We start from the raw sequence: 15,141 nt of genomic DNA on the forward strand, positions 1-15,141 counted from the left end.
GTCTCTGTGAAAGTAGTCAGGAATGGCGGGATGTGTTGTTACAGGCTGAGTGTATGAGGCAGGGCAAAGCTGAAAATGAAAAGTGGAATCTGATTGGTTGCTAGGGGCAACTGAGCAAGTTTCACTTTACCCCATGTTTGATAAATCTCCCTCTTAGTTTTTTAGTCACACGGACGTCGGTTGAAGATTGAATGCAATATTTAGTTACATTGGATTACATAGCATCAGATCAGCATCTTTAAGAGATTACAGTGCAGTTACATCCAGTGACTCACATGGGGCGAATTCTCTGATCACAGTCTGTTACTTTTCCTTTCCAACCAGGCTGGGCCGTCTTGAAGACTTCTATGAATCCTCTCTCCAGAATCTGCCAGAGAAACATTTTAGGTTCCTTCTCCAGCACATATAGTAGTTAAAGAGGTACTCCGGGCCGGGGTTATTTTTATTGTATGGCTGGGGAGGGGGTAGATAGAAGCCGCCGGTCACTTACCCTTCCAGGTTCCAGCGCCGGGTCCCGAATCGCACCGCCCCGTTCTCCCATCCAGCTGCCGCTTTCTGGTCTGAGCTGCGGCTTGAGACGTGATGTCCCAAGGCAAGTCAGCTATTCAGCGGGATATAGGAGTAACTGGCGGCTTATATATCCACCCCTGAAAATAACCCCAGCCCGGAGTACCTCTTTAAGCCCCCCCCCCCTCTATGATGCCCCTAGTATTTTAGTTAACACCTGCCCCCCCCTCTAGTATACCCCTTATATTGTAGTTAAAGGGGTAATCCAGCGCTACAAAAACATGGCCACTTTCTTACAGAGAAAGAATGTTTTTGTAGCACTGGATAACCCCTTCAACCCCTCCACTGCCAGGATGCCTTTAGTATAGTAACTCTATAGTAGCTGCGGCCCTCCAGCTGTGGCAAAACTACAATTCCCATCATGCCTGGACAGCTAACGCATACATGTTATCTAAGAGAGGGGGAAGGGTCACTGGCTTATCTCTTAGGGAGTGATAAAAATCCACCATTTTTACAAGATAGTAGCCGTGCTTTTTGTCTGGATAACCACTTTATAGAATCACCCTGGTAAGGTACAGTTCCACGTTGCGAATGCTGCATGCACATCAGACCATAGCTAATTGTAGGGGTCGGTAGCCACATGATTCTGCCGGCACAGATGTTGTGCACCCATTTGCCGCTGCATGACTGCAAGACTGTTGGTTTACATTGTGGTCCTTAAAGGGGTTGTTCAATTATTTATTTTTTCTTTCTGGTGCCATAAAGTGCAAGAGATTTGTAATTTACTTCTATTTAAAAATCTCCAGTCTTCCAGTGCTTATCAGCTGCTGTATGTCCTGCAGGAAGTGGTGTATTCTTTCCAGTCTGACACAGTGCTCTCTGCTGCCACCTCTGTCCATGTCAGGAACCGTCCAGAGCAGGAGCAAATCCCCATAGAAAACCTCTCCTGCTCTGGACAGTTCCTGACATGGACAGAGGTGGCAGCAGAGAGCACTGTGCCAGACTGGTAAGAATACACCACTTCCTGTAGGACATACAGCAGCTGATAAGTACTGAAAGACAAGATTTTTTTAATAAAAGTACAAATTACAAATCTCTGGCACTTTCTGGCACCAATTTATTTGAAATATATATATAATATATATACTACCGTTCAAAAGATTGGGGTCACATTAAAATGTCCTTATTTTTGAAGGAAAAGCACTGTACTGAAGATGCTCATTGGCTCAGAAGGCTAATTGATGATTAGAAAACCCTTGTGCAATCATGTTCACACATCTGAAAACAGTCTAGCTGGTTACAGAAGCTACAAAACTGACCTTCCTTTGAGCAGATTGTGTTTCTGGAGCATCACATTTGTGGGGTCAATTAAACGCTCAAAATGGCCAGAAAAATAGAACTTTCATCTGAAACTCAACAGTCTAATCTTGTTCTTAGAAATGAAGGCTATTCCATGCGAGAAATTGCTAAGAAATTGAAGATTTCCTACAACGGTGTGTGCTACTCCCTTCAGAGGACAGCACAAACAGGCTCTAACCAGAGTAGAAAAAGAAGTGGGAGGCCGCGTTGCACAACTAAGCAAGAAGATAAGCACATTAGAGTCTCTAGTTTGAGAAACAGACGCCTCACAGGTCCCCAACTGGCATCTTCATTAAATAGTACCCAACCAAACACCAGTGTCAACATCTACAGTGAAGAGGCGGCTGCGGGATTTTGGGCTTCAGGGCAGAGTGGCAAAGAAAAAGCCATATCTGAGACTGGCCAATAAAAGAAAAAGATTAAGATGGGCAAAAGAACACAGACATTGGACAGAGGAAGACTGGAAAAAAGTGTTGTGGACGGATGAATCCAAGTTTGAAGTGTTTGGATCACAAAGAAGAACGTTTGTGAGACGCAAAAGAAATGAGAAGATGCTGGAAGAATGCCTGACGCCATCTGTTAAGCATGGTGGAGGTCATGTGATGGTCTGGGGTTGGTGCTGGTAAGGTGGGAGATTTGTACAGGGTAAAAGGGATTCTGAATAAGGAAGGCTATCACTCTGCACCGCCATGCCATACCCAGTGGACAGCGCTTGATTGGAGCCAATTTCATCCTACAACAGGACAATGACCCTAAACACACCTCCAAATTGTGCAAGAACTATTTACAGCAGAAGCAGCAGCTGGTATTCTATCATAGGTAATGGAGTGGCCAGCGCAGTCACCAGATCACCACCCCATTGAGCTGTTGTGGGAGCAGCTGGACCGTATGGTACGCCAGAAGTGCCCATCCAACCAATCCAACTTGTGGGAGATGCTTCTAGAAGCGTGGGGGGCAATTTCTCCAGCTTACCCCAACAGATTAATAGCTAGAATGCCAGAGGTGTGCAATGCTGGAATTGCTGCAAAAGGAGGATTCTCTGACGAAAGCAAAGTGTGATGTAAGAACAATGTTATTTCACATACAAATCATTTTCTATTCATTTCACAACGTATGGTGGTGAATAAGTGTGACTTTTCATGGAAAACACAAATCACCACCCACGGATCACTGGTATCCTAGATAGCAAACAGCACTGACACAAGACTCTATGTACTGTCCCACCTGTGACATCACCATCACAATCTATATATGTATCTATAACTTTTCCCAATGTTACTCCAACTTAGCAGCCCCTTAACGAATTATCATACAATGCCTATATAATATCTCTCAGTATTCCTCCACTTTTTATTAAAGATTTTTAAAACATTTTTCTCAAAAGCAGTATACAAACACAATCCAGTGCAAAAGAGTAATGATACAGGAGAAGAGTCCGTACAACAACATAAATTGCAGCACATATGAAAACCGAGCAGCGCGACATAATACTGATCCTTTCCTGACGCAATAAAAAGAACAGCTCCCAGTTACTTGCACTGGAGTCCAAAAATAAAATAAAATAAGATATAGTGAACTTTAACCACCCAACATGGGAGAATAAAACTAGGGTACACACACGAGGAGAGAGGTAAATAATAATATACAAATTGTAAAATTAAAAATAAATAAATAAATTAAAATAAAATTAAAATAATTAAAAAAGGGGGGGGGGTGAATGGAAGGAAGAGAAAAAGAGAGAAGAAAGATGAAAAGGTACATATTGTGTATCAGGTAGGTACAGAGGAGGGAGGCTGCACCCCTCGCGCAGAAGATCTCGGGGGAAGGCGTAATGGACCTAGGGATCCAGCTATATCCTCTTTCAGGTACCAAGTGGTATAACTAAAAGGCGCAACTATTTGGTGAATTTCAGTTTGTATGTAATGAGTTTGAATAAAAAGTCTCCATTTTTTAAAGAACGACTGAGTCCCTTTCTCCTTATGTCGCTCCGTTTCAATTCTATCCATGCCCAGGAGACTTTTCCGTAAGGAAATTAGCTCTCCAACACTGGGAATTTCAGACTGCAGCCAGTATTGCAACAAGAGCCGTTTCGCTGCCAGGAGAATCACATGTATTATCAAGGGAATACTTCTTACCGGGGTGCAGACTCCCTCCTCCGGGTCAATAGAATGAAATATAATAACCTGTGGTGTAGTCCTCAGTTTGTTTTTCCAGTATTTATTAATGTATTCTAGGACCGTTCCCCAAAATTGTTCCGATCTAGGGCAGGTCCATAAACCATGCCACAAGTCAGTGGCCACTTCTTTGCATTTGGGACATGCCGTTATATGATCAGGATTTTGGGACGCGGGGAGATTAAATCCATAGATCGCACGATGAAATATACGGAAATATGTCTCTCTCCAATGCTCATTCACCACACATTGTCTTACTTTGGCCAACCCTGCACAAATTTTGTCACCAATATCAGAATCATTAGTAATTTCATCCCATTTGGCAAAAAGACTGGCGGAGGACACTGTGAGAAAGTCAGTACGAAAGATTCTATACAGATCAGACAGAGAAATCGGGCGTGGTTCCGAGCCCAGTATGTCATCAAAGGCATTATCAACTACCTCCCTGGACACATCCCTCAATCTGCTTTTGCAGAAAGATAAAGCCTTGATGATTTGGAGAAAGTGAGATGGGGGTAAATCATATGTCGTACGGAGTTCCACAGAGGTCATCCACCTCTTTTCTGCCACATTCATTAGGTGTATTGCCTTATAGATCCCTTTCTCTCTACAGACCTCATATTGGCGGTCCTCTCTGCCCTGCGGGAAGTTAGGATGATCCCATAAGGGCATCCTTTTAGTTATCAGGTAGGGAAGTTGTAACAATTTTCTGATTTCCCTCCCAGGCGACAGCCGTGTCCCTGATAACTATAGACCCCTTAGGATGTCTGGGAAGCGAGGTGACTTTTGAGTGGAGGCACACCACAAGACTCCAGGGAAAAGCCAGTTCTGATTCCAGTCTCACGTTAGAGAACTGATTCGTGGCGTGTACCCAATCAAAGGCATGGCGAAACAAGCATGTCAAGTTATAACCACGAATGTTGGGAAAGCCCACGCCGCCTACAAGGCGGTGTAACATGAGTTTTTGCAGTGCTATACGAGGTTTCTTTCCCCGCCACAAGAACTTCGTAAATTCTGTGTTCAAGCGACGCACATCACAATGTTTTAATAGAACAGGTATAGGTTGCATGGGGTATAATAGCTTCGAAAAGTTCATCAGTTTAATAAGATGACAGCGCCCCATGAATGACAGAGGCAGGTGGGCCCACCGTCTCAGCTCTCCTATTATTTTAGTAAACAGAGGGGGATAATTTAAAACATATAGCGAGCTCGGGTCTCTGCCAATCTTTATACCCAAATAGGTTATGTGGGGTTTCACAGGCTTGTCACCCAAGCCTTGTTGTTGCCAGAAATGGATGGGGAGTCTGTTCCCCAATTCCAACACCTCTTATTTGGTGGAGTTGATTCGGTAACCTGAAAAGGAACCATAGTTGTCAATCAATTCCATCAAAGGTTTGAGGTGGGCGGAGGGGTTTGACAAGAACAATAGCGCATCATCCACAAAAAGTGTCAATTTTACTTCAGCCTTGCCCACCCCGTTGCCCTGGTAAACGTCCAAGTCTTCCAAAAACCTCACCAAGGTTTACATACCTTTACATAGTGTGAATGTGTCCGATAAGAACCCTGGCGTATAAATGCGAGCTAGCGGCTTAGAATATAGTCCCTGTAAATATGTGCTGAATTGCCCCCTCAAGCCAAATTTGTCCAATACCTCCCCCAGCCAGCTCCAGTCCACATTATCAAATGCTTTTTCAGCATCTAACACCAGTAAAATTAGGACCTTCCTAATATTGGTCACAGCGGACCTACCTTTGATGAACCCCACTTGTGAAGTCCCCACCAGATCCCCCATACATGCTCCAAGTCTGTCTGCCATTATTTTAGACAGAATTTTTATGTCTTGGTCGATTAGCGATATGGGTCGGTATGAATTGGGATCCAGGGGGTCCTTCCCGGGTTTGAGTAACAGCTTTATGTGCGCTATGTTGGAGTGAGGTGGCAACTCCCCTGTGTGTAGCATGTGATTGTATAAGTTTGTGAGAACTGGGGTGATAGGGTCCAGCATAGCCTTATAAAATTCACTGGAATATCCATCTGGGCCTGAAGCCTTGCCTGTGTGTAGAGCCTTTACCTCATCTTCAGTCACGTCCACGTTTAAGCAGTCTATCTGCTCTTGTGTAATGGTTGGTAAGTGTACCCCTGCTAAGAAATGGGCACTGTCACTTGTGGGGCTGATGGGTGAACCATAGAGTTTCCTGTAAAAGTCTCTCAGTGTTTTATTCACGAGCTTGGGGTCGGTAACTATCCGACCAGCATTGGGCTACAATGTGTGAAGGTTGGAAACGGCCTTTGGCCAGACGTGCCAGCATGCGCCCAGACTTGTTCCCAAATCTGAAGAGATCATTTTGGTAGTGCGAAGAATGAAGTCTTTTCCTCCTATCTAGCCACAGATCAAAATCTTGCTTAGGGATTTGACAAGAAAGCCGTATAGGCCTCTCGCAGCATCTTGCTATCGTCCGCGTAGCACTTAGTTTTTGCGCAATGAACATGTGTGACTCATTAAGTGCCCGCGGAACACCGCTTTCGCTGTGCTCCAGTATAAAGAAGCATTATCTCTGTGTTGGACGTTGTGGGCGGCGTATTTAATCCACCAACGCTTCAAGGTCTCCAAAAAGTTGTCATCTTTTGTCAGATAGGAGGGAAATCGCCACAATAAGTCTGTCCCTTTCGGGAAAGTATCTAATATGTCTATTTGCACCAGTGCATGGTCCGAGAGCACCATGTCTAGAATGTCGGGGGAGACTACTTTACGCAGTAGAAGGTCACTCACCAATAGGTAATCGCACGCACATGTGTAAAGTCCCTGCTGTCTGGGTAATGGTGCATTTACACAGATTTATCTGTCAGATCTTTGAAGCCAAAGCCAGGAACAGACTATAAATAGGGAACAGGTCATAAAAGAAAGATTGAGATTTCTCTTCTTTTTAAATCCATTCCTGGCTTTGGCTTCCAAAATCTGTCTGTGTAAACGCACCATTAGTGAGTCTCCAGGGGTCATGAATATGCAGCGACTCCAGTAGCGATCCCAAGACCTTATCTCTTGGTCGTTGTGCTGTTCCATGAGCGTCACCCCCCTTTCTGTCTTCTTGTCCAGAGAGAACAGTGTTTTTGTGGAGTCGGATCGTTATTTACCATGTCCTCCACTGACTTGAAAAAAGTCTTATTTTCCCCATTCGGGCCATAGAGGTTGTATATACTATATTGTGAGCCCTCCACTTCCAGGAGAGTATGCACCCATCTGCCCCTGTAATCCGCCTTGGATGCAACAATTTTACCCTTGAAGTTCTTGTGGAGAAGGATGACGACCCCCGCTTTCCCTTTATAAGCAGCTGATCCAATCACATCACCAACCCAGAACAGTCATCCTGTGTAAGATGTGTCTCCTGCAGGAGCTCCACATCCGGGTGTGATTAGGGGTTAGGGAAAGTGGAAGCTCCGAGTTCGGAACGAAGAGTGCTCGCAACACTCGGTTATTTAAACTTGTAGCCCACAAATATGCATTTCCACTATAATCCCGCAATCACTGAGCGACACCGCCTGTATTCACAGCCTCACTCAGTCCTGCGGGATAAGGTATTCATATAATGCAGAAAAACTGGAACGGGCAAATTACAACTAGAATAAAGAGAAGAAAACAACAACAAAAAAAAGGAAAAACTCTGGCTCTTGTCACCTGAACTCTTGGTGACAGAGATTCTGAGTTCTGAACTACTCTTTTTTCTGTTAGGAGAGCCCGGCATGGAGACCCCCGTCTCTGTAAAAAAAAAAAATAATCCACTCCTGAAATCACATGATTAAGAATACGTAATAGTCACATGACCGGGACCCTGGACGTAACAAGATCATCGCTCAGGTGTGTCCAGACTGACGAGTGCGGTGTGTGACCTCGGAGTGGCTGAGGACTGCGTCCATCAAATGGAGGGTGGGATCATGGACGGTATAAAAGGAGGCTGTAGGACAGAAGTTAGTGTGTGGACAACATCCGAGCTGTTCACATGCAAGCAATTCCATCTGAAACAGAGCGAAACGAGCCCCTGAGGATTTACCACATAAGAAACGCGTAGGGCTACCAACAACACATCTGAATGGACTCCAATGAAAACAAAAAGGGAAGTCATTTTTAATTTTTTATTGTTGTAAAATGTTTGCATTTTTTGAAAGATAATACTATGCAAGACATAAAGGAGATGGATTATGCACTTTACTGAAGTAACTTGCAATAAAAAATTTAAAAAGAGGTTATGTGCAATAAATAAAAAACAATAAAGTGCAATAACTAAAAGTGCAATAGGACAAGTAAATCATACAAGTGCAATAACAGCAATACAGTAAAGACATTAAGCAATAATTTGGTGCAAAGAAACTTATTAAATATACCAGATTGGAGAACTACAAAGTTCTGAGGCTTATAAGAATCAACAGGCAGCGAGATGATGGCCGTGAAGAGTCTTTAGCACATATGAACTTTTGTTTGTTTGATTTGCCTCTAATTGAGGATTCTTTTGTGTTTGTTTTTTTTCTTCATGAATATAAAAAATTTTTTCTTGGCACTTTTTTTTTTTTTTTTTTTTCAAACAAATTTTTATTGTTTTAGCAAAGAGAAATGTACAGTTACAAAACAATAAGGCATATGGTAAAGAGCCGCAACGCAGCATTTAGCTAGGACGACATGACATCATAAGAATAGCCACTAAACAATAACAGTAAAGATTCCCTCCCCTGTTGCTCGTGGTGTGGAACACCGATAGTCACAGAGAGTGAAAGAATAACTCCATGTTTCTAGGGAGTAAATTGTATGCTCAATGGCCCTAAAGTGTCAGCCAGATCAGCCCTCATATACCAAGTGGTGTTGCGGAACGGCCAGACCACCCTCTTGATCTCTGCTGGGTTCAGAAACGCTATCATGAATTTCTTCCATTCTTTGAAGAAGGTCTTTGCCCTCTTTTCCCTAGATGGCTCGGCATCTAGCTGATCCATGGTAAGATATGTTTTGACCTGGCTAATCACCTGCTCCATGGTTGGCATCTCATCCGTTAACCACCGCTGTAGGAGGCAACGTTTAGCCACTAGTAAGATAGTGTGGATTAGATGTGGGACACGTGTCATCCGGGGGTATATGAAGGACCATTAGATGGGGGTCCACAGGGATACGGATATGCAATTTACATTCAATCAGATTCACCAAGGTCTGCCAGAAAGATTTTACCATGGAGCAAGTGAACAAGCCATGAAACAGATCCGTCAAACTTTCTCCACAATTGGGGCATGCAGTGATCCTTTCAGGGTGGGAGGGTGTCTTAGGGAAGCTAAACCCGTAGGTGGCATGGTGGAGGATTTTAAATTGTGTCTCCCTCCATTGTTCATTTATCACCGCCTTACGTGTCGCCTCCCACCCCTTAGGAATTTGGTCACCAAGATCCGGGAGTGGAAGTTTTGATTCCCAGTAGGAAAACAGCGAGGGAAGAAGGCCTACAGTCAGTGAGTTTCTTAGAGTGTGTATAGGGGTAGAGGTTTCTACAAAGACCGCTATTGGATTCGATGAAAGCTCACCCTTAAGGTTTCTAAGTCGTGAGAAAAGGAAACCATGTACCTGTTTATAGGCTAAGAATTGCGTTTGATCAATACCGTACTGTGACTGTATTTCCGTAAAGGTGAGGTACCTCTGTTCCCTCACATGGATGAGGTCTAGGGCAGAGTGAACCCCCCTCTCTCTCCACCCCACAAAGTTGGCACGTTTTTAAAGGAAAAGAAATAAAAGGTATATTTTATAACTCCCTATTTTCAGTGACTATATTTAATTAAAAGAAGTGACGAAAAAAACGGTTTCAGTATGTATGTATGTATATATATATATATATATATATATATATATATATTACATCTATTTCCCACAGTTTATCCTTATCTGGCACTTCTATAAAGTAATTTGTCAACTTTGAATAAATAAAAAAACAAATTCTTTAGAAACATCACTCCTAAGTACGCAGTTTTGTTTTGTTCGCAGTCTGCTTACCTTAATAGGCACATGCAATAATGACCACTAGGTGTCTCACTTCTTTTTAATCTGCTGTCCACTGCCCGTTGTCAGGAAAAACCTGTCTCTAGTAACAGGTGGATCAGGACAAATTACAGGAAGTGGAGGGGGCAGGGCTTAGCATGTGTCCTGTGCAGAAGAGATTAAGAGAGTCTGGAAAAGCCTGAGCTGAGTGTCTGCAAGCAGATCCTGTTGGAGATGATCATCGCTGTTTCTCAGAGGTAAATCAAGGCTTCCCTCTCAGCTCTTACCACCCGTAAAATTGAGGGCAGCCATTCCTTATGTAAATACAACTACTGCTCCATAGTTTTGCAGTGTACCCCCCCTCCCCCCATTAGCCTCTCAGTAGTAGCTCAGTGCATAGTGTAACCCTTCCCATGCTATGGTCCTGCTGCTATTTTTATGCTTTCTGCTCACATAGTGCCTTGTATCAAAAAAACCTTCTTCCCCCACATTTCATCTAAGTCTGTAGGGTTTTCCCAGTCTGTTCAGTCCAGTGCACTTTCTCCAGCACTATGTCATGACATAGCAGTCTCCCAAGAAGATAAGTGACTAGCAAGACATTTTGAGTTTTTAAGACCAAGAGATACTCCATGACACCAGAAATCTGTAAGATAGTCCAACCATCTCCTGATCTTCAGCAGTGATTCCTTCATGGAGGTATTGGGCTTCAGCAACGAACATTGAATGGATTTTTGCAATCTTACTTAATGCCACTAGATGGCGCTGTACAACAGATGATAAGTAGAGCAGTGAGATATTGAGAGGCTGAGACCACATGGAGGGCCAGGGGAGGCTGTGAGGAGACCATGCTGCTGTGTATCAGGGACCTGCTGCTAGCTGATCACCTACAGAACAGGGCAGATATCCATAGAAGTTATGGAAACATATAGGATCCTTGTGGCCAGTATAGAAGGCGGTGCAGTTGCTCAGTGGTTAGTACTAGTACATTGCCTTGCAGCACTGAGATCACATTGCACCAATGATGAAATCTGCAAGAAGTTTGTATTTTCTTCCAATATTTATGTGGCTGGAGCAAGGAAGTAACGAGGAAAATTGGCTTCTGCCTTATGGGTTTTTTGCCTTCCTCTGGATCAACATTCAGTTAAATAACTTTATTTCAGGAAAACTTTTTTTTACTGAATACCCTTTTAAATCCAGTTTGTGTGGGCCGATGCCTCTAAGTGGAAGTGAAAATTTTGTGAAAGGTAGCGGCCAAATTTCACTGTGACCTATGGGGGCGCTGTTGCTTGTGTCTTGTACATATAACCTCCCACCACAGCCAAGGATTGTGAGGTTTCTGCCTTAGGAGCCTCAAACAAACTCCTTTACTATTGTAGTGAGGCTGATAGTATAGAGAGGCTTAGATTATATGGTTACCACATGGCTAGGTGAGGAGATCTTAGGGTATGTTCACACTGAGTAAATACGGGGGTTCTCTCCACCGCGGAATCCCATTGTCCTCAGTGTCTCGCTGTGAGTGAATAAGAGGGCGCGCACGCTCCTCCGCTGCCACCAGTCTCCGCTCAAAAAAGTGGCATGTCATTTCTTTGAGCAGAGAGCAGCGGCTGCGGAAGAGCACGCGCTTTCCCATAGATGGGCTATGGGACACTGAGACAGGCAGAATTCCACCTGTTTAACTCAGTGTGAACATACCCTTATTATAGAAAGTGGTTGCATTTACAAAGAGAATAAACAATCTCTTATCCAGGATTGTTTTTGCTTTCTTTTTAGTGGCAGTACTGTCTTTCCTCCACTAGGTGGCACTTATTAGCTGTAGTATAAACAAAAATTCAAAACATCAACAGTTGTACACGTCAACCAGATCACCACTCAACCCACTGTCACTACAACTAGTTTTTGCTTTTCTGACAGTGAAGTGTTTTTCATCCCTTTCTTCCGAGAGCCATAAGTATTCAAAAAAAAAATTATATAGTGTGAGAATTGCAGATTTTTTGGGGTGACATCATATTACAGAAAAAACAGGGGGGGGGGGAGATCAGTGTCTCCTGTAACAGTGTGACTCCTTGGTCCATGCGCTGCCTCAGCCTCTGCACCCACTATAATATGAATACTAAGATGGACTCTCCCACGGGCAGAGGAAGGAAGACTAACCATGATAGTTACACCAGTGACGATCAGATCTCTTCATGATTGTCGGTTTTAGATCTGTATCTAAGATAGTGACGTCTTCCCACCCATCAAATATAGATCCATGCCCTGCTTTGTGGCAGGTACGTTTTTCTTGACCCCTGAAGATACTCAGGACACCCCACTATGAACCATCAAGCAATGAAACTCACCCTGGAGGATGTGAGTGATGGTCCAGCAACCCAATTATTGATCAGATTACATGCTGCCAGTATAAGCCTGATCTATCTATTACCTAGAAATGTCTTGTACTGTATCACATTAGCTGTACAGTACTCTCTGCAAGGAAAGTCATAGCTACTAGAGATGAGTACAGCTTTAGCATGCTCAAGTCAGCTGAAGAAGTTGGATGCAGCCCTAGACCAGGAAAACATAGATATGGCCTATGGCTGTATCCATCTTTAACAGACTCCCTGGGGCTTCATCCAACTTCTTCAGCCACCGGTATTCAAATGTCAATTGGACATCGAACTCGAACATGCTCTAGTTTGGCTCATCTCTAATAAATATGATCACCAAACTAACCATAATCTTGCAATATTTCTTAGTTGTTCTTAAAGGGGTTCTCCACTGTGGATAATCCTTACTTGTCAGGAGGGTCAAGGGACAATAACTTGATCACAAAGCGTTCCCCTGCTGAAATCCCATCTATGGTGAAACCTGGCAGTATGGTTTTCAATTTCCTCGCAGTGCCACCACTGGAGACATCGAGCATTACACAATGTCCATTCATATGAATGAGTTGTCTGTGTATGACAGGACAGGATGGGTCCTCCACAGTGAGAGATGCTCTTTCTAATTTTTTTTTTTCCACCGGGCTTTAATGCTATGGGTAAAAGCACTATCCCCCAACATCTGGTCTTCGCTTTGCCAGTTAGAAAGAATAAGAAGGAAAAATGAGGAATAGGCGATCTCAACACCATGTCGTGCCCACTGTGCGTAGAGTCCTTATCAGCGGCTATGGCGGCATCCAAGCCAAACAGTCCAGGCAGTACAGTTTTGTTTGGCAAATCCAGGAAGCAGTTTACATGACTACGTAAGGCTCTGGTTCCGCTGTCTTCTTTAGAATGGTATTATTGTAGAGGGATAATAGAGATTACGGACTCTCCAGAGGACGCTCTCCCCTTTTATGGCTGACTCATTTCCTTAGCCTGCACAACTTCATTTTGATATGGCTCTGGAGAGCCGGCACGCCCTGAACATCCTCAGGGGGATCTACACTGAAATAAGAGGCCCAAAGGCTTCCAAAAACCTGAACGCTGCGGGATCTGCAGGGGGCAATGAACACACTGCGTATTATAACACCTCCATATACCTATATAAATAAATGAGTCCATTGACCAGCTGCAAGCCCCCCAAACACTTACACAGTAAATAGGTCATGGCTGAGCATCCCACGCGGATAGATTCTGTATCATTGACTCATTGAACGTCTCTCCGTACGTTGATATATTAGTACCTCAGGGGGTTGGGGTATTTCCTGAACTGTGACATACAGTTACTACAGACCGCCAGTGTGCCAATGAGACCGCCGCTAGAGGTATATGTATAATGGGCAGCCATACTCCCACCACAACTGCAGACCCTAAGGGCCCTATTCCAGCGGACGATTATCGTTCGCATAATCGTTAACGATTAACGAGCTCAAACGACCGCTTTTGCGAAAGACCTGAAAACGTTCACTCATTTCCATGGAACGATAATCGTTACTTATGATCGTATTCGCGATCGTTTTTTCTCCGCTATTTCTTCGCTATTGCGTTCGTATCTACTGCGAACGACCGAACGATGTCTTATTCAATGCGAACGAGCAACGATAAAAATAGGTCCAGGTCTTATAAAGAAATCAACAATTTCTCGTTCGGTCGTTAATAGTTATGGTCCTTTTAGACGGAGCGATAATTCGCCCGATGGCACGATTAACGATGTTGAATGAACGATGTGTACGGAAAATTTTTTTGCGACCGTTTTGCGATCTCTTAAGCGTATCTCACACATAGGGTAAATCGGTGAACAACTGTTTAGACGGAACGATCTGCGAATTTTTTCCGAACGACGTAGACAATTTAAGAACATGTTGAAAGATCAAAATGAACGATTTATCACTCGTCACTTGATCGTTCGCAGTGTTTACACGTACGATTATCGTTCGAATCCAATTGTTATCGCGCAAATTCAAACGATAATCGTTCCATCTAAAAGCACCATTAACTGCATTTCAACTGAACGATTATCGTTTAGATTTGAACGATTTAACGATAATGTGAACGATAATCGTCCGGTGGAATAGGGCCCTAACGCTCAGAAACTGATTCTATTAGACAGGCCGATCAATAATGTTAACAAGTGCTAGATTGCTGATCGCTTACTGAGCCTATTACATGGCACGACCATCATGCAGCAAGGGCTGTATGTGTATGAGTATATATATATATATATATATATATATATATATATATATATATATATATATAGTTAGTGATGTCCTTGTAGCCATTGCTTTTTAAATGAAAAACAATAAAGAATATACATACTTGCCCATAGTCCCCGGTGTCTTCCTGGCTTCTGCTCGCTGCCGCCACTGGAGCTGCAGAGTCGATCTTTGAAGTGACAAACTGCTCAGCCAATCACTGGCCGTGGTGCTGTCCCATCAAAGACAGGGTCTGAAGTTCCACCGGCAGCAGCGTGAAGAAGCCAGGAAGACACCGGGGAGCGTGGACAGATATGTATGAATAATTGATAATTTTCTTTACAGATTCATCAGCCACTGGCCGCCCATCACTATTCCACATGGCAATGTGCAGTCAGCAGCCACTGATTTTAGTCAGGACCAAAGGACACGATAAGCTGATGATTGTTGTCTTTATTAAAAGGAGCAATATTCTGCTGAGTCGGCCTGATTCAGCAGATTATGGT

General features: G+C 43.6%; 1 protein-coding gene and 1 long non-coding RNA gene across 2 annotated transcripts in view; one reads left to right on the top strand and one right to left on the bottom strand.

Annotated features, from left to right (window-relative positions):
• NAT10 (N-acetyltransferase 10) overlaps positions 1–15,141 on the bottom strand; it is a 364,178-nt gene that overhangs the window by 48,928 nt on the left and 300,109 nt on the right. The window lies entirely within an intron of this gene.
• LOC138787899 (uncharacterized) overlaps positions 1–15,141 on the top strand; it is a 38,398-nt gene that overhangs the window by 755 nt on the left and 22,502 nt on the right. The window lies entirely within an intron of this gene.

The sequence above is a fragment of the Dendropsophus ebraccatus genome, chromosome 4, assembly GCF_027789765.1.
Source record: "Dendropsophus ebraccatus isolate aDenEbr1 chromosome 4, aDenEbr1.pat, whole genome shotgun sequence".
Lineage (NCBI taxonomy): Eukaryota > Metazoa > Chordata > Amphibia > Anura > Hylidae > Dendropsophus > Dendropsophus ebraccatus.